This window comes from Trichosurus vulpecula, chromosome 8 (assembly GCF_011100635.1).
Source record: "Trichosurus vulpecula isolate mTriVul1 chromosome 8, mTriVul1.pri, whole genome shotgun sequence".
NCBI lineage: Eukaryota > Metazoa > Chordata > Mammalia > Diprotodontia > Phalangeridae > Trichosurus > Trichosurus vulpecula.
The window spans coordinates 221540376-221567673 of record NC_050580.1 but is presented as its reverse complement, the minus strand read 5'-3'; the positions used below and the strand labels follow the sequence as shown (position 1 = coordinate 221567673).

At 41.5% G+C, this 27298-nt stretch overlaps 1 protein-coding gene across 5 annotated transcripts in view; it reads right to left on the bottom strand.

Annotated features, from left to right (window-relative positions):
* The window catches only part of PLEKHG3 (pleckstrin homology and RhoGEF domain containing G3), a 52136-nt gene that overhangs the window by 24214 nt on the left and 624 nt on the right, over positions 1-27298 (bottom strand). For 4 of the 5 annotated variants that reach the window (XM_036735503.1, XM_036735505.1, XM_036735504.1 and 1 more), the window contains exon 2: positions 17864-17919. The exons of the other annotated variant lie outside the window; for it this stretch is intronic. The gene's annotated coding sequence lies outside the window, so the exon portion shown is untranslated. The remainder of the gene's footprint in view (positions 1-17863; positions 17920-27298) is intronic. 5 annotated transcript variants of the gene reach the window in all.

Genomic DNA, 27298 nt, shown 5'->3' with positions numbered 1-27298 from the left:
CCTTCCCTCTGAGATCATCTCCAAAGTTATCCTGTACATATCTTGTTTGAACATAACTGCTTGAATGTCCTCTTCTTCTTTAGATATGTGAGTGCCTTAAAGGGAGAGACTATTTATGCTTTGTGTTCCCAAGAATTAGCATACTGCCTGTCACATAGGTGCTTAATAAATGCTTAACTTGCTTACAGTTGACTCTTATCTGACAAAGGAGCTGATAATTAAGACTGACTAGTTCACTTACCAGCTCTGCTACTTAAGAATGACCTTGGAACTTGTCAATCACTATCCTAGCTAAAATATAATAAAAATATAATCAAGATCCCATGATAATGGCACTATTTTAGTGTAAAAGATGTTATAAGATGCTGGGTACTGAGGAAAGGATAAAGATCAAATGAGGATTAGAGGGGAAAAAAGTCTTAAATAAATTGCCATTAAAAAGAAAAGCTGCTAGGATTCAAGTTCAGTGACTTCTGGTTCCCCAAAAGACTTTAATCACAACCATTACTATGAAATAGTATCATAGCTAGAATTGGTATAGCACCTTAAGGTTTACAAAGCACTTTCTGCATCTTATTTCATTTGACCCCTACAACAGCCCTGTAAAGTAGGTGTTATTACACTATTATTATCATCCCCATTTTATGGGTAAGAAAACTGAGGCTGAGAAAGGTTCACTGACTTACCCCCCAGTCACATAGCTAACAAGTGCCTGAGGCAAAATTTGAACTCCCCATTTTCCTGACTTGCAATCCAACACTACTGCACCACCTTAATGCCTATATGGTGCTGAGAGTTAGGAAGACCTGAGTTGAAACTCTGCTGCAGACACTTATTAGCTGTGTGACCCTAGTTGAATCACTTAACCTCTCTTGAGCCTTGATTTCTTCACCTGCAACCACACAGGATTGTTGGAAGAATCAAATGAGCTTCAAGAATTTTGAAATCTCTAAGGTGGTATAATATCAACTATTTTTTTTTAAATCAAATCTCCACTGGAGAAGCCCTAAGTATTCCTTCCCTGGGAGGGGCAGTCATACTCCTTCTCATGTGACAAGCATCTGATTATGAGAACATCTTTTGTTTACTTCATAATTAATATTATTGTAATACAACTAGCCATTTCCTATAAGATTTCAAAGTCCTTTGTTGACATCTCACAGGATCAAAGTTATGGAAAGGACCTTAGAAGTCACCTATCTAGTCCATACCCTTTATTTTACAGATGTGGAAAGTGAGGCTCAGGGTGGTTGTGACTTGTCCAAGTTCTCACAGGTAGTGTCAGAGGCGGAATTTGAATTTAGGCTCAGACTTTAGAGCCTATGCTCTTTCTTTTTTTTATTTTTATTTTTTTTCTTTTTTTTTCCCTACGCTCTTTCTAATTGATGTACCTAAGCCTCCCAGACTATCCCAGCTCCCAAGAAGAGTCAGGGTCATTCTATTTGACAAAAGAGATGGACATTTATCTGACCAGGCTCACAATGAAGGACCCAAGTCCTTAAACAGTCCTATACCTTCTCTTCAGTTAGCTTGGAACATAATTGCCTTCCACTCAGGAAACGGAGAAAGGAACAAGTACTTGTAAAGTGCCCACTATGTGCCAGGATGAGGACACAGTAAGGCAGTGGCAATCAGAAGCTCAGCCTATCAGTAATGACTCCTGGTCATCTGCTCTCTGCTCTACATTCCGTTGTTGTTATCAATCATTTGAGTCATGTCTGACTCTTCATGACCCCATTTGGGATTTTCTTGGCAAAGACATTGGACCAATTTGCCATTTCCTTCTCCAGCTCATTTTACAGATGAAGAACCTGACGCAAAAAGGGTTAAGTGACTTGCCCAGGGTCACACAGCTAAGAAGTGTCTTGAGGCCAGCCACCTAGCTGCCCAGTCTAGATTCAGCTTCTTATAACTTATAACTTATTCTTCAGCCACTGGGTCTCTATTCTCTGGGGAGGGCACGTTAAGTTCAGTCTCAAGTCTCCCAAATTCTCTCTAGTCTGTTGCCTCTTCCAGTTTACTGGACTCTGGAAAATCACTGTTTCTAAACTATTTATCTGTGAAGTCCACTAATCATTTTTTAGGGCTTACACTGGTAAAACTCCCTACGATCAAGTTAAATACCTCCTTTGGAGGAGAAACAAAAGGAAGCTACTGAGAAATAATGCCTTTTAATTGGTGGGGAGAATGGAACCCAGTATCCTTTATTTCTTTGGGAATTTTAACCATTAGAGTCTTAGTCCTTTATCACTGAGATTTGATGACCTCCAACCCTTCCTGTTTTACTGAGGTTTAAGCTTGGCTCTATGTGTACTCTCACAGAACAACCCTGAAATATGTGTGTGTGTGTATATATATACACGCATGTATGTGTGTGTACATATGCATATATGCACACACATATACCTATAAATCTACATATGCACACATAGAAACATATACAGCATATAGGCTGTCACTGGGATCAGCATCTACCCAGCTGAGGCCAAGTTCTCATTCACTGAATCAACAATCATTTATTAAGCACTTATTATGTATCAGGTACTGACCACTAGATGCTGGGGATACAGAGACAAAAACAAACAGTTCCTGCCTTCAAAGAACTTAATATTCTAGTTGGGGAAACAATATATCATAGAGGCTACCAGATGACTCTGTGGATAGAGTGTTGGTCTCAGAGTCAGGAAGATCTGAGTTCAAATCCTTCCACACACTCATGTTCTGGGCAGGTGCCCAGTACCAAATGCTCACTACCATTCCCCCACACACTCACTAGGTATGTGACTTTGCGCAAATAACCTCTGTGGGACTCAGTTTCCTCATACGTAAAATAGGAATAAGGAGAGCTACCTCACAGCATTGTTGAAAGTACCAAATGAGATAACATATAAAGTGTTTTGCTAACCTTGAAGTACTATATAAATCCTAGTTATTAAATATCATTATTATGTATAAATATCTCACCTCTCCTCTTCCTTGTCTCTCTGCCCCCTAGTTCCCCCCACATCTTGGCTTTCTTATCCAACTAGGCTTGGAACCCACTAGTGTCAAGGCAAAAAGTTTCACTGGCTCTAAACCAATTTAATAGCTTCCTAGGCCCTGGGACTATACCTGCCAAACTCACTGTAAATCCCAGAGTCAGGGAGAAATCAGATCTACTAGACTATGCTTTAGACAGCTACACTGTCCTGAGGAAGTCTAAAGAGTCAGAAGCATCCTGGGGTCAAGAAAGAAGCAAGGGACGGTGGGAAGAGTAAAGACAGCAAGGGGGTGGGAGTGCCTCTTCACTGATCCTCTGTGCGAGCAGCCAAAAGATCTCCAAGGATTCCCCAGTAAACCCTTTAGCTCAGCACAAATGGGCTAAAGTGCAAAGGGGGCTGATGTCATCCTCTCACCTACAAGCCACTCTACCCCACGCCCAAACAGCGGAAATCAACACCACACCCACCCCTCTGCTCTCCTGGAACAAGAAGGGAGAAAGGGGAATTCCCCCCCCACCCCCACCCCAGGCTCCAAGTGCCATAGGCTACCTTCCCCAGTGGTAAAAGTTAAGCCAACTCCCACGAACTCAACCAATTTCTTCCTCTATGGACTTTAGCAGGCTTCATTCCAAACTTCCCCATTCCCCTGTGGGAGAGACATTCTAAGGATTCTGAAAACCAGCTCTTCCCTGCAGCCCTTTCCCTTTCTACACGTTTGGATTCTTCTGAGGAATGCCAGTTGGCTTAGAGTAGGGCAGAAGAAATGGGATTAAAAAAAGGGCTGACCTCAACACAGGGATCCCCAAGTGGGCTATTGAAAATCAGATCTCCAATACTTCATATTTTATGTTCCTTCCCACAAACTCATGTTCTGGGCAGGTGCCCTGAGAATCTGCCCAGCAGCACCAAATGCTCACTACCACCCCCCATTTCTCTTTAACCCAGCAAGTGACCAAAAAGAGACTGTCCAGGCTTAAGAACAGAAAGGCACAGCCTGCATGTACCAAGTGGATGACAAATTTGAGCATGCAATTGGAGTCTTTCCTACAGCAAAAGGACAGGCTTGTCTGGATAGGTTTCTTATGACTGGGTTTGGGGCTCTTTTCCCTTAATAGTGTTTCTTCATACTAAGACATCCATTTTCCACTTGATTTTCACAGGCATTGACACCCTAAAAAGGGTGTGAACTGTTCCCTGGGGAAGTGGCTTTCAGGATCAGTTTGAGCAATGTGACTGTCACCTATCATAGGAGTGTGTGCAAACAATGTGGCCAAACAGAGCTTTTGTGATACGCAAACCCAAGCCATCTCAAATTCACTGAAAAATACATGCCCCCACTTGTGGAAATGTTTTACCTCCCACACTAGAGCAGCAAGGGGGCTCACAGTTGGGGGAGAGGGCCTTCTCCTTTACTACTTCAACTTCAGGAAAGGAAGTATGTGTGTGTGTGTGGAGAGAATGATGTGTGGTTGCCAAGGCAACCCCAACCAACTTTGCCACTAGAGGATAGCATTCACCAGAGAAGAGAAGATCATCCAATGCCTAGGAAGAATAACAACAAAATTCTGCTTCCCACTAAAAATCCAGTAAAGTCTCTTATCTCTCATGAAGGAAGCTGCACTTGGTTCCCTAGTATCTTTGTTCTTCAAGAAGACATGGATGTGCCCTTTGGAGCCTTAATTCCACTGGGCTCATTTGTACTATGATCACACTTGTTGCCCCTTGGTGGGTTCCCCCTTCTTTCTGCTTATCTGATTATGCCAGTATTTTTCAGGTGCAGCTTAAGTCCCACTTTTGCAGGAAGGCCCTTCTCCAATGCATCTCTTCCCTCTTTTGAAGAAATGGGAGACTATGGGTATAGACTATTCATATATTGGTCAGACTTAGTTAATGTGTTGGTTAATTTTGCTGAACCACTTTTTTCCCTACTTCTTTTTTTTAACTATTCTTTGTTACAAAAAATGGCTTACTGGGTAGAGAATAAAGGAGTCACATTCTCAAAAATGAAGGTGATGGTAAAACAAAAAATATCAATAATTTTTAAAAGGTCTTTCTGCAATCAATCCAAGGATCTCTGCCTTTAGTAAATTCTAGTTGCTCACTGTTCTAGTGCTTAATCACATCTTATTTTCCTAACCAGATGGTGAGCTTTCTAAGGGGTGGGGCTGTCTTACTTAACATTTCCTTTATATCTTCCTCCAGCCTTGCACAACGCAATACCTGTGGAATGAATTGCAGCCCTCTTATCGCCCTTGTGGTCAAAGAAAGGGTGAAATGGGGGTCCAAAGTACCACTTGGGATCCACATCAGTTCCCCTAGCCAGGAAGTGAATTTCCACTACAGTGTCATTAGTCAGTGAGCTCCCAAACAGTCAGAAAGGGCTTAGGAGAAATAGCTACACATTCACCCCAGCCACTAATCATTTAGCCTGGAACATGAGTAGACAAGACTGTGGGGAGCAATCTGGGATAAGAAAGAAAAAGTCTAGAGGTGCAGGACAGAACCCTATAACTGAATGGCAAACCATGAATAAGGCTGGCTGGCCAGCTTGATCTTGGGAAATGTTTTCCACATAGAACTCACGACCTAGCATGGAGAGTCCTATCAGGTCCCACTCCAAGAGATCTTCAGTCATGCTCAATTTGTCAATTCCAATGCAAAGGACTAGAAGAATGTCCATATTTCACAGACAATAAAACCAAAGTGCACGCACATGTGCACGCGCGCGCGCACACACACACACACACACACACACAGAGCAAATCCCTTGAAGTTTTCTTGTCCAATTCATTGAAAATGTATTTAAATGTCAAAGATGGATGTGACAGACAGTTGCTGTCAAGGAGCTCACGATCTGATAGGGGCAGGCAAGACACATACACAAAAAGCTATGAAGGAAAGAAGATTGAGGAAAGTATGAAGGGAAGTCTGGAACGAAGACATCTCAAGCCAAGTTTTTACTTTTTCCTGGGAAAGAAGGTCAGAGAGAGAAATCAGAGAAAGTGTCATGAGAATGGTACCTGATCTGGGATTTGAAGGAGGAGAAATTTGAACAGATTTCCATTGGATGTGAGGGGAATTGAGGAGGCCATTACAGGTACAGGGACTACAAGAACAAAAGTACTGCAAAGGGGAAGGGCAGGATGTAAACAGGAACAAGAGAATAGCAATAGTTTGGAATGTAGTGTACATGGAGAGTATTATGAGGTTAAGGCTGGAAAGCTGATGGGAATCATTGTGGAAGGCCTTGAAGGCCAAGATCGAAGGTTTATGCTGTAATTAGTGACTTCATTTCTGAGTCAAGATGTGGTTCACTAGGGAAATTACTTGAGGAGTGATATAGAGGATGGACTAGAAAAGAGCCTGATTGGAATCAGGAAAATCAGTAAGGACCCTCTATTATAATTGTCTAAGAAAGAAGGAATTAGCCAGAATCATTGGGAATAGAAAGGAGATAAACTGATCAGATATTATGCAGGTAAAGTCAATAGTATGTCAATAGCACATCATATAGTATGACTGTGTTGACAATTGATTAGATGTGAGGCAAGAAAGATGAGTCAATGATGACTCCTAAGCTACAAGTCTGGGTGACTAGGAAGGGAGGGAGAGGGAGAGAGAGAGAGAGTTTATTTACTATGTGCCAGGCATTGTGATATACACTGGGGATACAATACAAGGGAAAGAAGATAGTCCCGCCCTCAAAGAGCTTATACTCTAATGGTGGCAAACAACACATAAAAGGGGGAGGGCAGGGAGGAGTACTCCAGGGCTGGGTTGCTAAGGAGGTAGAAAAGTCCATAGAAGCCTCAGCACATCATGAAATGATATGGTGGTCTGGGCCAGAGACTCACCAATCAGGATTAGGAGAGTGTACAGTCATAAATAAGGAGGCAACTAGGTGGCTCAGTGGATAGGGTGCTGGGCCTGGAGTCAGGAAGACTTGAGTTCAAATGCAGCCTCAGACACTTACTAGCTGTGTGACCAAGGGCAAGTCACTTAACCTCTGTTTATCTTAATCCACTAGAGAAGGAAATGGCAAACCACTCTAGTATCTTTGCCAAGAAAACCTTATGGTCCTTGGTGTCATAAAGAGTCGACACAACTGAACAACAACAACTGTCATGAAGACCAAGGAAGGAGGGGTGGCCTGCAATGTTAAATACTGAAGAGAGGTCAAGGAGAATGCAAACAGGGAGAATGTCACTGGAGTTAGCAATTGGCAATTCATTTGTGACCTTGGAGAAAGGTATTTCAGTGTAGTAGTGAAAATGAAAGCCAGATTAAAAGAGCGTAAAGACTGAATAAGTGATGAGGAATTTATTTCTCCCTAGAAAATATTAACAAAACCAAAGAGAATCTCAGATGTCCCACTTTCCTATTTATTAGGGTTTCATCTCTGTAGGTAAGATAAGGCTTTCCTAGATAAGAGGCCTTCTTTTTAGCAAGGTCCTCAGTCTCTGGAACTATAAGGAGGTTCTCAGAACCAGTTATTGCTGGGAAGCAGAGGGGTGGAGACAGGGCTAATTAGTGACTGCAAAGGTGACCTTGTCTGGCTCACTGCATCAGTAAATTGTTGTGAGGCCACCTTCTGGGAGGGGAGACCAAAAAAATGGGGGAAACAGGGACCAGATTGTTCTAGTTTAGAATATTTCCCATTGCATCAGGTTCAAAGGAACTGCTGAATCTGAGAATGATCTAGGTAGCTAGCAATAGTCTCGTTACATTCTCCTACCCCTTGAGAATACCTGGTGAAGAGAATACATGTGCTTCATTCAACAGTGGCCCAACAGAGAAAGCCTTTCCCAACTCCTCTTAATTCTAGTGCTTTCTCTCTATTAATTATTTCTTAATTATCCTGTTTATAGTTTGTGTGACCATAGTTGTGTGCTTATTAGATCATTCCTTTAAGACAGGGATTGCCTTATGCCTCTTTTTGTATCCCAAGTGGTAATCCACACTGCCTGGCACATAGTAGGCACTTCATGTTTATTGACAGAATGAATGAATGAATAGGAAGAAAGAGATTCATCTCTCTGGGGCTATAGTTCTTCCCTCCCCCGCCCCCCCCCCACCTTAAGTTAGTACTCTCTAGTTGAAATATATATTAAATTTTTTTGTACCTCACCTGTACCCAACACTTAACAGACTTCTTGTTCTTATAATCGTGCACAACCAAAGGGGTCTAAAAACCTTCAAGTACTTCTATTACTAAGCACTGGGCTCGGGGCAAATAGAAAATGACTCAGCTAGAAAGGAAGAAGCCAATACCTACTCCTGGGGGGAGGGCCGGACCAGAAGAAGAAATAAAAAGGAATTCACGAGATCATGTTGTTCTAACAGGCAGGGCACATTCCCTAGAGGCCCATGATGGGAGATAGACACACCATGGTTAGAATTTAGGCAGAAGAATCACTTTGTCCTGAGAGAAGAGAAACTCCTACAGAGGGTAAGAGAAGAAAACAATAGAAAAATTCAAGGCATTTTACAGAGTGCAGGAATACACAGAGCTGGAAGGAACCTCGGAGCTCAGCTAGTCCAAATCTCCTCTCATTTTCACAGATGGAGAACCTGAAACCCAGGGTAGTTACATGATTTGCCCAACGTCACACAGTCTCCTCATTGGTCTTTCTTTTTCTAGTCTCCTTCCTCTCCAGTCTGTCACACAGCTGCCAACGTGATTCTCCTAAACTTCAGGTCTGTCCATGTCACTTCACTTCTCAATAAACGTCAATGGCTCCCTATTGCCTCTAGATTCAAATATACACTCCTTTGTTTAGCTCTTCACAAAATGGCACTGAACTCTCTTTCCAGTATCTTTCCTCCTTTATTATATAGTCTATCCTTTCATGCTATCTACAACAGAATGCAGCTTAAATAGCTGCTTCTTGGACATGACACCCCACCTATATTCCTTTGCACTGACTATTCCCCATATCTGGAATATACTCCCACTTTACCTCCATCTTTTAGAACCCCTTGTTTCATGCTACCCACCTCTTCACTGGGAGGTCATGGACTCAAGAGTCCATGGTTGAAAAATATATTTTTTGAACACAGACAATGTAGGAATTTGTTTTGCTTGACTATACATATTTGTTTAGGGGGGGGGGGGGCTTTGTTTTTATGTATTTCATTGGAGGAGAAAAATGTGGGAATAGATTTTATGTGGAAAAAATTACTAAAAATAAGTCCTGTGATTCTGCAAAAAGAAAGAAAAAAGAATCTCTTTTATTTTTCCTTCCAAAATTCTTCTTTCCCTCACTTTATACATGAAGCCTGATCCTCTCAGCTACTGGTTTCCTCCCCACTAAAAATTTTTTTCTGTAGATTTTGTAGATGCTTTCATGTTCTTTCATGTTCTTTCCCATCAGTAGAATGCAAGCTACTTGAGGGAAGGGATTTTTGTTTTTATTTTTGTCTGTTCTCCAGCTCTTAGCACAGTGCCTGGCACATAATAAGAGCTTAATGTCCTCTATCACAATGGAGATATTCAGGAGGTATCTCATTCAAGGAGATATCTCCTTGTTTCACACCTTCCTGATGTTTGTTATCAGAGAATCACTGAACAAGCCATTTCTGTTGCTTTATCTTTTAGAGAATATTGAACAATTATGATGTATGGATAGGAGACACCTTGTCAGAAGGGAGCATTTAAATGAGATAATGAATATGAAAATGCTTTGAAAAAGTATACAGAGCTACATGATATTATTATTCATTAAAATCATTGTCACTAAGAAGAGTTTAGGAAGAATACCAGGTTGAGACCTATGAAGATGTTCTTTTTCTATAGGCGAGTCAAGGTAAAGAGAGAAGAGGGCCACCAACTAGAAAAAAAGGAATGACACATTGTACTCTGATAACAAGGTCAATCCAAGTATGCTGAAGGCGTATATTGCACTTGCAAAAAAGGAGACACTTCAAAAATTTTAAGAAAACAATAATAGCATTTGTTTTGTACCTTAAGGTTTGCAAAGCATTTTATAGAAGTTCTCTCATTTGATTCTCACAAAGACTCTGAGAAGTAGGTGCTGTGATTGTCCCTGTTTTACAGGTGAGGAAATTGAGGCTGAGAGAGATTCAGTGAGTGGCCTAGGTTACACAGCTTGTAAATGTATGAGGCAGAATTTGAATCCAGATCTTCCTTGACTCCAAGACCAATGCTGTCCTCCACTATGCCACACCTGGCTGCCAAGAAACTCTATTAGTGCAAAAACTAAGGATTTATATTCCCTACAGTACGGGGAACTTGGGCTTTGGGCTCTCATCAGATTCACATTCCGCTCTAAGCAAACATTGGTAGCAGGTCTTAAATTACTTTTCTGTGGGTTGCAAAGGAGAAGGCTCCTAAAGAATGAGTGGGTCAAACAACAAATTATAGAACCAATCATTAATTTCATCAAAGAGAATGATAATAATGAGACAACATACCAAAATTTATGGGGTGTAGCCAAAGCAGTACTTACGGGAAAATTTACATCTCTAAATGCTCGCATTAATAAAACAGAGAAAAAGCAGATCAATGAATTGGACATGCAATTTAAAAATTTAGAAAAAGAACAAATTTAAAAACCCCAATTAAACACCAAACTGGAAATGTTGAAAATCAAAGGAGAGATTGATAAAATTGAAAGTAAGAAAACTATTGAACTAATAAATAATGGAGAAGGCTGAGAAATGCACCTTTGCCTGATATGTAGAAAGGGATATAGCCTACAAAGAATGGTTTAGGGCATCCATGGCCCTAATGATGGAACGGGGGGGAGGGGAGATATTCTCTGTCTGGAACCCCAGATTAAGGGTGAGAATGTACTCTTCAGTAGAGTATAAGCTCCTTGAGGGTAGTGGCTATTTTGTTTTTGCCTTTGTACCCCTACTGCCTAGCAGAGAGTCTGGTACCAAGTAGGCATTTAATAAATATTTGTTCACCTGTCTAATTATAATGACCAAGCTTAGCCCCAGAGAAAAGATAAGAAAATATACCTCCCTCCCTTCTTTGCAGGGGTGGAGCACTGCATATACCATCAAATTCAGCCATGTTGGTTAATTTTGCTAAATTTTCTTTTTTCCCCTTTCTTTTTTTCTTTATTTTCTTTCTTACAAGGGATGGCTTATTGGCTAGGGCAAAAGAGAAAGATATGCATGCTGAAATGAAAGCGATATTAAAAACAAAAAATAACAGCAAATAAAGTTAAATGCCTATATTTGCTCAATTGAGATGTTGAATTCATTAATTAGTGTGTCCAATGATCAGGAAATGACTGAATAAATCATGTTATATAGGTGTAATGGAACATTACTAGTACATAACGAATAACAAATATGTTAAATTTAACAAAATATGGAAAAATACATAGTTCATGAGTCATCTCTAGTCCAACCCATTTATTTCACAGATAGTAAAACTTGGACCCAGAGAGGTTAAGTGATTTTGCCTAAGATCCCACAGCGTGCAAGGAGGTAAGCAGCATAGTCAGAATTCAAAGTCAGAGCCTCTGACTCCAAAGTCAACATTTGTATGCCACCAGGAGATAAATGATGCAGAGTAAACAAGCAGCACCAAAAGAATGATATACACAATTACTACACCTACATTAATAAAGACAGCTTTTAGTTGGAAACAAAGCTTAAGATCAAAAACATAGGACCTCATAGGTACTTATTTATAAAACATACACCTGTCATTTGTTTTAACAAACGGAAGTCTACTAGAATGTAAGGATGTATGTACCATCAGTTACAATCATTGGTGTTGTTTAACTTAGTGCTTTTAGAGATTATGCAACATAGAAGATTCAATCAGGAATACCCTGGAAGGCTCTATGATGTGTCAAAATAAAATGTTTTCGATAAAGATCCAGAAAAATTTTTATTTCCTTCTTGTAACAATAAATGAAAACAAAAAATGGTCCTTAACTTATAATGTGGAAAAAAAAATACTATTTAAAAAAAAAGAATTTCCCAAGTTTAGAATAAGTAACTAGGCAGCACGTGGATAGACTGCCAGGCCTGGAGTCAGGAAGATGAGTTCAAATCAACCTCAGACACTTACTTACTAGCTATGTGATCCTGGTCAAGTCACTTACCCTGTTTGCCTCAGTTTCCTCCCCTTTAAAATGAGATGGAGGAAAGCAAATGGAAAACTACTCTAGTATCTTGCAATGAAAATTCCAAAAGGGGGTCACCAAGGGTCAGACATGACGAAAATGACAAGAACAAACCAAAGTTTAAAATAGACCCCGATTTTGAATGAACAACAGGAGCTATCAAGAATGATGAGTATTCTCCAACAAGCTGCTCCTACCCATCTAGTCCAACCTTAAAGAATAGGAGATATTTGTGATTTTGCCAGTGTGGGGAACTCCTTCAACCAACATAGATCACCTTTTGGTGACTTAGAAGATAAGTCTTAGAGAGTTATTTGAAACAGAGATTGGGGCAGCTAGGTGGCGCAATTAGTAGAGCACTGGCCCTGGAGTCAAGGAGGACCTGAGTTCAACGTGACCTCAGACATTTGGGCAAGTCACTTAACCCCAACTGCCCTGCCTTCCCCCCTCAAAATAAAAGTACAGAGATTTGAACCCAGTTAAAATTTTAAATGCCTTTTCTGCAAGGTAAGAAGCAGTTACTAGACTTGGAGTAAGGAAGAACTAGATTCAAATCCTGCAGAGAAGACATTTAAAATTTTAACTTAATTGTCCCCTTCTGTTTATTTTAATGAAACTATCCCCTTTCTCAGGCTTAATCTGTACCCTACTTTTGAGAGAAAAATCAAAAGCTAATCCAACACGTTTTACCTCTGGTCCACCAGAAATCATTCCTGGCCCTGGGGAGATAGCCTAGTAGCTATCACCTCTGACAGTTACTACTATGCTTATGTGACCTTGGGAAATTCACTTAAATTTTATGAATCTCAGTTTCTCCATTTGTAAAAGGAGAGACGTCTCTGAGGCCCCTTCCAGCACTCTAACTATGATCTTATGATCCTACGTAGAGGTGCAAGAATGCCCAGATGGAGGTACAATTACTTCCAAGACAACTAGCTAGCCCTACCTGACACCTGGAGCCACAAACCCTATCTGTCACCTCTCCATAAATCCCAGTGCAAGGGTCTTCCTTCCCATCCAATAAAACCCCCCTACCCCACCCCCATTCTTGTTTTCTAAGGGACCTCAACTAGAAAGACCCAACTGCCAAAGAAACTCATCCAACCAGTTCCCAAGTGGGTGGAGAAAAGTGTTCTCCCCAGCTCTGAAACATAGCACAAAAGGACTAGACAGGATGTAACAGAGGCTGGGGAGTAGTCATCAGACCCTAAAGCCCTAGGAAAAGGGGGAAGGGGCAGGAGGATTGGGTAGAACATCTGCTCAGGGAGCAGAAGTACTCAAACAGCAAGAGTCGATAGCCCAGACAGATGTGGCCGCTAACCGGGGTCACATGAGATAGCTAAATTGATGTTGTAAATCCCATATTCCAAGCCTGTTCTTCCCACCCACCCAAGCCCAAAGGAAGTGGTGGGCAGCTATTTCATTCACCTTGGCACCATTCACTGCCTTGTGAGTCAGTAGCAGTTCTGGCCCCCAGCCAGTGCTGAGATTAGACAGAGTGGGAAGGGCTACTCTCACCTGCTCTGCCAGCCCCCACAGTACTTCGCTGTTAAAAATCAAACAAAACAACCACCCTCCAGGGCTTCTGAGAAAAGAGAAAATGTAGGAACAGGTGTGAGTGAGGTTAACTTTGCTTTATCTAGGGCTTTTCTAAAAGCCAACAAAACACCAGACCTCTGGAGACCATCCTTTCAAGCACTCAGCTTTTCACCTCAAAAGATGTAAGAACACAGCAGCAACATGCAGTCAGCTCTGGGGAGCTACCAGATCAGTGGAGAGGGAAGGAAGAAAACAAAGACCGCCCCCCCTCCCTTGTCTCATACTAACATTGGGAGATGCTATGTGAGGAAAGGGGAGTCTCCTCTTGCTGCACTAGCACATCACTAGGTTTCTCCATTTTTTTCCCTTTCCTCAAAAAAAGAAATTCACCTTTTTTTCTCAGAAGCTGGATCTGCCAAGGTTTTGGCCAGGAAGAAACAAATAACAATAGCGATCGCTGATATAATTCTTTAAGATTTGTAAAGTGCTTGTTATCTCATTGGTCTCCACGACAACTATGTGAGGTGGGTGCTATGACTGTCCCCATTTTACAGATGGGCAAACTGAGGCAGACAGTGTTTCATTGAGCTCTGATTTGAACTCTGGTCTTCCTGACTCCTAATTAGGCATTCTTCGCACTGTGCCACCTAGCTGCCTCTACCACAAAAGGAATAACATAGAAGGTGGCTAGAGTTCAAACCTGTTCTTTCACAAACTTTAGCTCCATGTCGGACACAGAGAAAGCAAAGCAAAAACGAGAAAGTCTATGACTCTTAAAATAAAAGGCAAAAACATACCAGATGGGAACAAACTACTTCAAATGAGCAGCAGGCAGATACAAATAGCTCTGAAATCAAGGAACCACCACTGCCTTCTGCAAAACCTTTTCAATAAATGCCTTTGGATATGTCCAACGATGAGAACAAAACAAAAGTCGGAGGGGGAGGAGAGATTTTTAACTAGTTACTTAAACAACTGGGGAAAGAAAAGCAATCAACAACCATTTACTAAGTGTCTACTATGTGCCAAGCATTGTACTAGACATTGAGGATACAAATATAAAGAATAAAACAATTCCTTATCTGCAAGGTGCTTACATTTTAAGGGAGAAGCCATTGGAAGTATAAATATAAGTATTGTTCAGTTGTTTCCAACTCTTCATGACCCCATTTGGGGTTTTCGTGAGGAAGATACTGGGGTGGTTTACTGTTTCCTTCTCCAGCTCACTTTCCCAATGAGGAAACTGGAGCAAACAGGGTTAAGTGACATGCCCAGGGTCATACAGCTACTAAGTATCTGAGGCCATTTTTGAATTCAGGAAGATGAGTCTTCCAGACTCCAGGCCTGGTGCTCTATCCACTGACCTACTTAGTTAACCTGATCATAAGTATATAAAGAATAAACACCAAGTAGCTCAGTACAATGTAGTTTGGGAGAGAGGGCACAAGCAGTTGGAGTGGGATGGAGGGAATCAGGAAAGACTTCATATAAAATGGGTGATGCTTGGGCTATGTCTTGAAGGGAGAGAGATCCTATAAGGTGGAGATGAAATGAGAATGCGATCACAGACATTAGTGAGTGCAAAAGCAGAGAGAGGAGACAGAGAGAGAAAAGGCAAGTTTATTGGATTGCAGAGGGAGGGTAGTCAAGTTCAAGAAGGCTGGACAGATAAGTTGGGTCTAAGAAATCTAAAAGGAATCAGAGTAGTTTATGTTTTATACCATTGGGATTAGTTGAGGGGATCAACACAGGCAGGTATGCTTTTAAGGGAAATCACTTGGGCAGCAGTGTGGAAGGACAGAGGGGAAAGAGAGAAGGCAGGGTGACCGATATTTTAGAGGTGGGGGGGGGAATTGAAATAATCCAGGCTAGAGGTGATGAGGGTCTGAACTAATGCACTAATGACAAGAATAGAGAGAAGGGATCAGATACGAGAGCTCTTATATGTAGAATCAGCAAGATTTGGAGACAGATTGGACGTACAAATTGAGGGAAAATGAGGCATGGAAGACAGTACCAGCATTACAAACTTAGGAGACTAGAAGAAAGGCAGTGACTTTGACAAAATTAGGCAAGTTTGGAAAAGGAGAGACTTTGGAGGTAAAGTTAATGAGTTTAGTTTTGGATATGTCCAATAGCCTACTCATGATGCTCAAGGGAAAAATTGGGGCTCCATCTGGGCATCATCTGTGTCATGATGGTAATTAAACTCATGGGAGCTAATAAAGCTACCAAGAGAGCCTAGAGAGAAAAAAGAGAGGGCCTAGGCTAGAACCTTGAAAAGAGGATGAGAGGGATAACTAAGTAAATAAAAGGAAGAGAAAGTAGCAATTTCAGTTCAAGTTCAAAGAACTTGAGATGGGAAGGTAACACCTAGCTGAAGGGTGGGGATAGCCTTTGGGAAGAGATTAGGTTCAAAGCAGGGCACACAAAACTAAGGAAAGGAACAAAGTGAAGGAGGATGCCCCCCCCCAAAAAAAGCAATAAGAAGGAACAAATGAAAGAGAACACTAATCCAGGGGTGGGGAACCAGTGGCCTCGAGGCCACAGGCTCCTCACCCCTGCACTAGTCTAACTAACATTCATGATTTTAAATGTGAATATATTAAACAATCTTAATAAAACCAGAGTGACCTGACAGATAAGAAAACAAAACCACACAATCTGTTGTCTACCAAAAAAAATGACTAAAAAGAAGACATATTCCTAAATTTCTGGTGAAGTCACTAAGAAATAAGGTTCTGAGACTGAGCACCTTAGATACAAGTCCACATTCCTCCAGAGGTCTCCCTGGTGTCTTTGTAATGTGAGGCTGGGAAGCTGCATTCACACCCCAGAGAGGGCTGGCACCTAAGCAGTTAACAAACTACTTCAAATGAGCAGCAAGCAGACACAAATAGCTCTGAAATTAAGGAACAACCGCCGCCTTTTGCAAAACCTTTTCAATAAATGCCTTATTCAGACACAGTTCCGCATGTGGGGCATATTTTCTGCATTTCTCTCATTCCTGATTCCTGGGGGCTTTTTAAAGGAGGAAATGAGATTTCCCAACCCAACTCCAATGCTCCTCAGCAGGGCTAGAAATCTGGTGGTGGCTCCATTATAGTAGGTGAGCTGAACATGGCTGTTTACATGCAAAATACCTCCAGCTATTAAACACGTGGGAAGCTAAATACGGGAAGTCAAATACCAGAGATAGACGCACAAAGCCAGATCATTCAATATCACAACACCACTATTTATACAGCACCTTCCTCATCCAAGGCTCTCAAACCCTCAGCGGACATTAACCCATTAGGCCTCACAGCAACCTTAGGGGCGAGAGGGTGGCAGGTCAGTCAGTCAGTCAGTGACTAAACATTTATTAAGTACCTCCTAAGTGCCAGGTACTGTGCTAAGTGCTGGGGAAACAAAGAAAGATAAAAGATAAAAGAGCTCTAAAGGAGCTCACAGTTCAATGGGGGAAAGGGGTGGGGGGGGCGGGGAGACATTCAAGCAACTAGGTACAAACTCCCCATAGACAGGATAAATCTGAAAAATCAACAGAGAGAAGGCACTAGAATTAAGGGTGGGGAGGGGTCAGGAAAGGATTCAGGTAGATGGGATTTTAACTAGGACGTGAAGGAAACTCAAAAAGCTAGGAGGTGGAGATAGGAAGGAGAGCATTCCAAGACTAATGGATAGCCAGGTAAGTCCCATTTTACAGATAAGCCATTTATCTGGTCTTAGGCTCCCTGACACCAGATGCAAAAATGAACAAAATGAGTACTTTCTCCTATAACTAGTCCTCACTTTCCCTTTCACATATGGAATATCTTCATTAGTTTTTGTCCATAGGCCAAGAATCATGACATATTCAAGATATGACATACCTCATGTCTATCTCACCTGGCTTGATGCAAAGGCCTTAGTTAAAGAGTACACCTTCAAAATGAAGTCACCTGTGAATTCATAACTAAAAGCATGAAAGTCTCCAGGGTGTGCTTATATACCCTAAGAGTGGGGTGAAAGGGAAGTTGAAGGAATGGAAGGAAGTAGGGAGGTTAGGAAGCTAGGTATCTAGCAGGAAGCTAGGTACAGTGGATTGAGAACTTGGTGGCCTTGCAGTCAAGAAGACCCAAGTGGGAATCATGACCCAGACACTTACTAGCTGCGTGACCTTAGGTAAGTCACTTAAGTTTTCTCAATCTTAGTGTCCTCATGCAAAAAAAAGGAGATAATAAGAGTACCTACCTCAAAGGGTTTCTGTGAAGATCCAATGAAATAATATATTGAGTGATTCTGCCAACCTTAAAGAGATACATGAATGTTAGCAATTATTAATAATAATAAGTAGGATATAGGTACAGACATCTTGTTCAACATTTGTGTACATTACTTTAATCTCCATTCATGCTCTGTGTATGTGTTCACCTGTGCAACATTGGGCAAGTCTTCTCTGAGATTCTTCTTTGTAAAATGAGGGGGGATTTATGAACCTGTGACTGCTGTTTTTAGCGGTGTACACGATCTTAAATTGCTTTTATGTATATCAGCTAGATTCCAAACTGCTCAAGACTGGGTCATCGGCTTCTTCTGTGTCCCTCACTCCCCCCAAACAACAGGCATGTAACAAATGTTATTCTCAGACCACAGCAACCCTGCTCCTCCCACAACAGGGAAAAAAGGGCCAAAGGAACCTGACTACGAATACACAATGTAAATTACTTCTGTGTGCTAATATGGAGGGAGATAAAACCACCTGAAACTTAGGACCCAGAACTGGGAGAGCTAAGATTTTTTGCCTCTGTTTAGTTGTCAGGTCAGTCCCAACTTAAGTTAGAAGCAATCAATCAGAGCATCCCTTGGAGACTGGGAAGGTCCTCTATACTAATGAGCTCCAAAGTAGGGCACTCTCCAGGGACTGCTCAAAGAGATCTACTAGGGTGCAGGAAGAAACTATTAGAACTCTTATTAATATTTGTAATCTTTTAAAAAAAATTAAGCCTTAGTAATATTTAAATGTACAATCTGATACTTTATAACCTCCCTCAATCCGTAAGTCAGACAGTTGTGTGTTCCCTATTACACACAGGATAGTCTCAAAGAAGAGTAAGAGTTTCAAAATATGGAAGGACAGTGGGGTCACTTGTTCGTTTACTTTCGGTGTATGATGACCGAGTACAACTTTCACATACCCAGATAAGTGGATTTCTGAGTTATATTATCAAGTTTTAACTAGCCTTCAAAAATAGACAAGTAGATTAAAAAATCCCTGCTGGCTATCTAGAGACCGAAGATAATAACCAATTGTGACAACACAGGGGAACAAAAACAAAAGTGGGAGAGATGACACTCCTTCTCCTACTAAGGGCTCTTTACTAGCCACATTCTGAGTTGATAACAAAGACAATCTAATCAAACCTGATAAGCAGTTGGCTAAAAAAAATTTTTTAATTTCAAAAAGATTTGCAATATGGATTTACATTCATTAGAATTAATGATGAACCTCACCCTAGGTGTTTATTATGCCTTGAGTTGTTAGCTAATAATAGTATGAAGCCAACATGTTTAGCAAGTCATTTAAAAACTAGGCTTCTGTTGCTGAAACAATGTATGTCTCCTACATAAACATTTATATCTGTATACTTAAAATACTTAGAAACAGAATTTCTTAATCTTCTAATTTCTAACCTTTCTGATTTCCTAAATCTTCCAAACAAAGAGTTCCCATGGGTTTTGAGCTCATTTGTTAAAAAATATTAAAAATGCAACATCTTCAAATTAATTTGCAAGTACAGTTGATTGACATCAGGGAAGATGGAACTTTACCTGCAAAAATTCAAATAAAGCCCTTGTATAATTGGTAAACAGCAGGCAAAAATGAAGGTCACGATACAGTAAGCATAGCCAACAATGCACTTCTTCCAAGTGGATCTACACATCTTTGGGAATTTTTCCATCATGACAGCCAATAAAAACTGAACGTTGAAATAAGAACTTAAAATCTGAATTGCTATATCACAAGGTATTAAGCCAAGATTTTAAAAAATAATTAAACATGCTTGATCACAATTATTACTATTTTAGAGAAAACAAAGGTTTTTATCATTAATAAATAGAATAAAAACTATAAAATTGTTTACTTCATCTTAATTACATCCTTTCTAATTTCCATTTTGAGTATACTTTCTAACATATATAACATGTTAGTACAGTAGTACATGAAAGTAATTTACAAATAGATAAATATAAATATAGTGAGGGTACATGCTAAAAAAAAATTGCTTTTCTGACAGGGACACGTAATAAAAAAAGATCTGGAGGCCATTGCTACATACAATAAATATTTGGGATGGGCCTTTCCAAATCCTGACTTGCTTGGCTTCCCTCTCTTGTCTAACATAAGCCCTGAAAGGAAGGGACTGCAGATGTCAGCAAAGGCAGTGAATTGAGTTAAGGCAAGAAATGTAAACTCCCACTGCTTGCAGGAGAGATGTTCTCTTGGCCCCCTGGTTGAGGGAAGGAACGGAATGCTGGCCCTACATACATGAGTGCCATCTGAGGGACAAACAATGGCAGTCAGCCCCTTTCATAGGCTAAATGCGTAAGAAAAAAAACTACTTTATTTGAAAGGTAATGGAATCTATTCTATGGCACGGCTCTCTGGGAGGCAAAGGGAAGAGATTCTGGGGAAAATTGAAGGTGTGAAAAAAAAGACAAATAAAAACTTCAGAAAGATTGGAATTGTAACAACCTATTATTTTCACAGCATACTACATCTGATTTAACATATACGGAAATACACTAGCCTTAAATACTATCACTTCAATACTTGGTCACTATAGAAGAACAAGTTAGCTACCTGTTCTGCCCATTCCTGTGTCCTACTCCTACCACTATGTGCCAAGGCAAACACTCCAGCAGCTATATTTGTGTCCTGCATATCTCAAGCCATGCATTTGATATAAGAAGACTGCTCCCTGAAAGCCATTGAGACACTTACCGAGATGTTTTCCCCAGAAAGACATACTGTTAGAGCAGCCCATTCTGCTCGACTTAGGGTCATAAGGCAGAAAAGACAGTAGAGATCAATCTGTGAATCCAACTGTCTCATTTCATAGAAGAAAAATAATGTCGTCCCAAGAAATGGGAAAAAAAAGATTTGTCCAAGGGCAATTAAATTCAACAAATATTTATTAAATGCCCTGGAAAGCCCCCCAGAAGGATACAGTTTCTGACCTATAGGAGCTAATATTGTAAGATGGAGAGGTACAACATGTAGACAGATAAAATAAATACAAATTATATGCAAACTTATACAAAGAAATTTCAAGAGGAAGCAAATACTAACGATTAGGGGATCAGGAAAGCCTTTTTGTGTAGGAGGTGGGAATGAGTTACATGCTTTGAAGGAAGCTGGGAATTCTAAAGATGAAATTGGGGGGTGAATGTAGGAGGATTTAAGGGGGGACAACACATGCACAGAGAAGCAAGATGAAAAGGTGATGTGGGGTAATGAGTAACAGGACGGTTTGGCCAGAAAAGAGAATGTGTGAAGAGAAATAATATGGAATAAGCCTGGAAAATAGGTAGGAGCCATATTATGAAGGGCTTCAAGTGCCAGGCTGTTGATTTTGTATTTTATCCTAGAGGCAAAAGGGAGTCACTGAAAATTTCTGAGTAGGGAAATGTCACCAAGGTGGTAAATAAACAGAAGTAAGTAAATATAATCTCAGTCCTTGGCCTTTTTAGGGAGGGAGAAGTGCTTAAAATATATGTCATTGTGGTAGAAGAGCAGTAGTAAGGAAAATAATCTGAGATTTTGTGATTTAGAAAAGAATGCACACACACACACAGAGGTTCTGTCACATGATCACTGCATCCAGAAGTAGTGCATGTGACACTGTTGAGTCCATAGTAGGAAATCTAATAAATTCTTCTGGATTTATTGGTTGACTACTCAAAAGCCTCTGTCTACTCTTTTTCCCACTAATAGAATATATTAGATGGATGAAAAAATGACACTGTGTACATGACGTCCTTTTTTTCTTTTCTTATTTTGTATTTGTTTCAATATTTAGTTTTTGTTCTCTTTCTTTCTTATTGTGTATATAAGTTTTAGTAATAAAAAAAGAGAGGGAAAAAAAAAGAAAGATGACAGTCCAAACACATGCCATTCTGTTCAAGAAAAGTACCTGCATCCTTCTTACGCTTGGGGTTATAGACTTCAGGAGATGGAAAGGCAAAGGGAAAACTGCCAACAGTGTCAAAGACTGAAAATTAAAGGGTTAACCTAGATCGCCTCTGACCTTTTCAGCTCAGATCTAAGATTCTAGAAATCTTTCTCTATTTCTGACCCAAGACCTTACCAGTAACATGAGCAAGAAGCTATGAGTAAACACACAGACACAGACACAGACACCACACACACACAGGGCCTGGCACATAGTAGGCACTTAATAAATATTTACTGACTCTTAGACTCACACACAAAACCTCTCTGACCACTAGAGGGCCATAGCACTCTCAAAGCTACAGCTAATTGCCATCAATCTTGTCAAGGGTGGGCTATAGCATTGTGACAAAATTTGCCTTCCTCACCCAAAGTCAATCGTAGTTCACTAACCATACAAAACACTACCAATATCTATGATTGTATCTTGTCTTTCACCTGCGATACAAGTTTATCCAATCTTCCTCTGAAATTAAATCACCCAGTCTTCTTTATCCTTTGTCAAAGAAGGACCTTGTATGCTTACAGTGTTCATATTTGGAGATTTCTCACTGCAACTTCCTCTCTGAGGTATGATTAAATCTATCTTACCCTCATCACGCGCTCCATAGGAGGGGCTGGGGTGGGTAGGAAGAACCCCTTAACCAGATTAGCCTGTGAAGCAGGGGTTCGATTGAAACAGGGCTTCTAAAGCCAACACTGCTTTCCTGGACTTAAGAGCAAAATGACTTCCATATTACCCCCTCCCCCCCATCCACCCACCCACACCCCCTGAACTTACTTATCAGTGCTCAAGTAGTAGGAAGGCTATCTGGGGAAGATAGATTAGACCTATATTGTTAGGGCTTGGAAGGCAGAACTAGGAAGCGGTGGGTGGAAGTTGCTTAGAAGCAGATTTAGCTTAATGTAAGGGGGGAAACTTCCTAACAAATTCAAAAGTAGGAAGTAGGGGAAGGTAGAAAAGGAGGAGAATAGTAAGTGGACCCACCCTGGGTGGTGGTGGTGGGTTTCTTCAAGAGGAGGTTGATGACCTTTTGTCAAGGATATGGCGAGAGGATTCTTTCTCGGGTGCTTGCTGGACTGGATTACCTCCAATCCCTACCAACTCTGATATTCTATGATGCTATGCCTCCTGACTCAGGAAAAATTCTCCAGGAACTTGTTCAAATACACATTTATTAAATTAAGTTGGGAGATTTGACCACTTCCTTTGAAACAGATTGAGTTAGCAGAGGGTCATTAACTGTGGGGGGAGTGGGGGTGGAGAAGACTAGTTGAATGGCTTTGCAAGATCATAGGATAACAAGAGCATAGATTTAGAGCTGGGAGAGACCTTAGAAATCATTTTAGTACAAACCCTTCATTTTATAGATGAGAGAAGGAAGCTGAGATTCAAAGAGGCAAAATTACTGCCCAAGGTAAGTAAGTATAAGTGGCACGGCTAGGACTCCAACCCTGGGTCTCTGACCTGGGTAAATTCAGTGCTCTTTCCACTGTAAGCTGAGGTTTGAAAGCTGAGTGAGCTCTCTAGATTAGTGCTTTTTCCCATGCTATTCCCATTTCTGATCCCATCTACCAGCAAAATTGTCTATCTCAATCTCTGAAGCACAGGTTGCCCCTCACCTCCATCAATACACCCCTTCCCAACTCACTTCCAATTCCCCCAAATTGTCTCCACTTGCATTACCAATTTGCCTATTCCTATACCAATCCAAGAGCATAAAGTTCCCTGGTGATTTCTCACCCTTCCCTTTCACAACCTCTATCCCATTTCCTATGAAGGCATACCTGCTGTGCCTGATAGTGGGTCTTCCCCCTTCAGGAAGAATAAGGGAATAGGTCTGGCCATTGCACTATCTCGCCAGCTGCAAGACTGAGTGGGGGAAGGGGAAGCCACAGATGAAAGTCTGATTCATCACTGTTCAGAGGGAAAAGGGGGAATTCCTCCTAGGAAAGACTAGAGCCAAGGAGTGGGATCACTATCGAAGAGGTCAGATGTTATATACCTGTGATGTTCTGCTTTGTTTTGGAGCACATAGGTCCCACTATAAAGATTCTTGACAGCAATGGAAAATCCCCATCCATTTACTAGGACTTCCTTTGTGTTTGAAGGGCCACTGAACTTTCTCTCCTGCTCTGGACTTAAAATTTAGCTATCCAGAAAGGATGAGAAGCAGTTACACCTTTCAGCATCTAAAATTGAGTTCAACTCAAGCCAGGCCCCTTTCTCTGTTAACAACATTCTGCCCCTACAGAATTTGAGTCCAGAAAAGTGTCCCACCTCCTCTTAATTTTAATGCCTTCTCTCTGTTAACTGCTCGCTATTTAATCTGCATATAGTTCATTTGTATATATTTGCTTGTTGTCTTCCTTCACAGATTTCGTTGTTCTTCAGTCACTGCAGTTGTGTCCGACTCTTCCTGACCCTATTAGGGGTTTTCTTGGCAAAGATACTGGAGTGGTTTATCAGTTTCCTCTTCCAGCTCATTTTATAGATGAGAAAACTGAGGTAAACAGAGTTAAGTGACTTGCCCAGGATCACAGAGGTAGGAAGTGTCGGTGGCCAGATTTGAACTCAGAAAGATGAGTCTTCCTGACTCTAGGCCCACCACTCTTATCCACTGAACCACCCAGCAACCCCAGCAACAAAAATGTAATCCGTATACAGCTTGTGTACATGTATGCATATGTGCATGTGTGTATGTCCACATGTATGTGCATGCGTGTGTGTGTGTGTGTGTGTGTGTGTGTGTGTAATTTGTTTGTTGTCTCCCTCTATTAGATTGTGAGATCCTAGAGGGCAAAAATTGTATTTTCACTCTTTTTGTATCTAGACACTTGATAAGTGTTGATTGATTGTTGGAGAAACTGAGGACCTGTTTGTTCATCAAAATCATTCATGATTGTGCTCCTAGGCATGGAAGTCACAAGACTTAAGGCTGGAAAGTACTCTAGAGATCATTACTCACCACTGCCTGACTTTACACATATGGAAACTGAGGCCCAGAGTGATCAGAGGACTAGGATCTGATCCCAGTATTTCCTATTGCAAATACCATGCTCCCTTGGCCATATAACACAACCCACAAATGCCTAAGAAGAAACTAAATATCTACTAGCCTCCACTGCTGTCACCCGAGAGGCAGCTAAAGAATCAAAGCATGAATGTTACCAAGAATGTAAATTAGCTAAGTGTGAGCACCACTTGTACTGCTGAAGGGCAGGGAGGTCAGGAGAGCAGAGAGGGGAGAAAAAGGAGGGAGAGAAGTAAAGGGAGAGTTTGGACCAACCAGCAAAAGAGAGGAGAGACCAAAGAAAGAGGCATTTTCAGAGGAGAGGGCTAAGGGTGAATGGGTGCACCTCACGGGTGGAGATGGAAAGAATAAGCTAATGCCTCTACCCAAACTTTTAGGGGATAAATTTGAGGTCATCCCACCAACAGTAGTTTCCAGTTTCCTAGGCCCCTAACTGAGGGATCCTAGAGGAAAAGGAAGAATTGTCTGGGCCTGTAGTAATGAAACAAAGGCATCTGGAGAAGCAGCTAACCAGAGAAAAGTAACAGCAAGGGGTCTGGAATAGGGGGAAAACTGAGGAAGCTAAGGGAAACGGAACTGCATCCTGAGCTCTAGGAATATTCAGAGAAACCTTACAGCTCCACTATTAACCCTCCCATACCTGCACTAGCCCTAACAGCATCCCATGGTCTGTAGCTTAGACACTACAGTGGGCTGGAGGAAGATAATCCACAAGTCTGGAGTGCCCCCTCCTCTTTCCATTCCTCTACTTACTTCAGGCTGTCATCATTAAACCCAGGGTCTTTGGTCTCCTGCTGTGTAAACAAACTGACTTGGATGAAATCCCTGAATATGGTAAGTCAAATATTTACCCTGAAACTAGGACCCTGGGAAATGTAACCTGCCAATGGGTGTAAACAGCTGGGATTGGCTTCTGGTATCGTCTGTCAGCGACTGCTCAGGACAAGCTCAACAAATGGGAATTGAGGGGACCCTTTCATGGACTGCAGAGGGGGTGAGGTCACATAGGGAAACTGGTGGTGAAAGGAGTGGGGGATAAGCAGATGCATTTCTGACACCCCGAAAGGATGGCCCTTCAGCAGAGCTAAATTCATCCCGGGATCCTCAATTTCCCTCATGTTGAATTCATCCCAGAAACAAGGGAGTGTAGTATCACCACAGAAAGTGGGATTGAGAGGAGGCTCCATGAGGCCACCAACTTTTTACACAAGGAGTGACAAGTATGCTGATGCAGCACATGTCACACTTCATCCCAAACATTTAAGGCCATGGGAAACCCTGGTGCCAAATACTAATGAAGCTGAGAAGCTAGCCAGGCAGGAACCACAACCCATCTGAGGACAGAGGCTTCTTTTGACTAGTTCTCTTTGATCCCAGCTGGACGGGTATCCCACTGGGAACAATTATGGTGGAATCACTCCCTCGCTATTCCACTTCAGACTGGCACCTTGCATAGCAAAGAACCAAGGCAAGAGAAAAAAGGACCAAAATCCTGCCCAGAAGAGAGCCCCCTCCCCTTTCTGTGGCTTGTCATTATTCCTACTGCCTATTATTTCTTGAGCAACAGCAATGTGCAAAGTACATGCAAAGACACAGCTCCCAGCCCCCAGGGCTCACAATCCCTGTTATACTGGGCCTGGGTTACCTAAAGATGTACCCAGTGTGGGGAATCAGCACACTATACTGATGCTGTGATAATAAAACTTCTCAGCCTCTGATGTTTCCTTCTCACCATTTCATCCCCCTCCATTTTTCAAGACATTTACTTGCCACCTCATTCTCCCATCTTTTGACTACTAGTCTGCCAGCCCTCCATTAAGTTCCTAGCTCTAAATAATTAGTCTTTTATTCTGGTTGTGATCCACACATCCCCACCTCTTCTAAATATTATTGTGGAGAGGGGAGGAAAGAAAGTGGGACCAAAGAACGAGAAGGATCTCTTGGAGGGTCACAGGATCCACAGGGGGACAAATAAAAACAGAGGTATTCCAAAAGTTGGTGTCTGAGACAGAGGAAGACACAGGACTTTATTCTCCTTCCCCATCTTTCTCTCCATTACAAGACTGTAAGACCCTCCGGGCATTTGCAGACATTGTCCCATTTGGAACGGCCCCAAGCTTCAGCTGGAAGTTCCTTCCCATTCCCCACCAACCCTCCTCTTCCAACTGCTCCAATTTAAACTTTTCCCAGAACTATAGGTGGAACCCTATTAGAATAAAATTCTAGCCTCTGGCACCTAGCTAAACTAATCCCTTCAACAATATGGTCCCAAGCAGCCCCTTAAAGGCCGGAGAAGAAACCTTAGGAGCCAGAGAGGGTGGAGAAGAGCACAGGCTCCCTAGGATAGCTTGGAAGCAAAAATCCAAGGTTGGGAGGGTTCACCATCCCTTCTGAATTTCAATGGCCAGAGACTCTGGG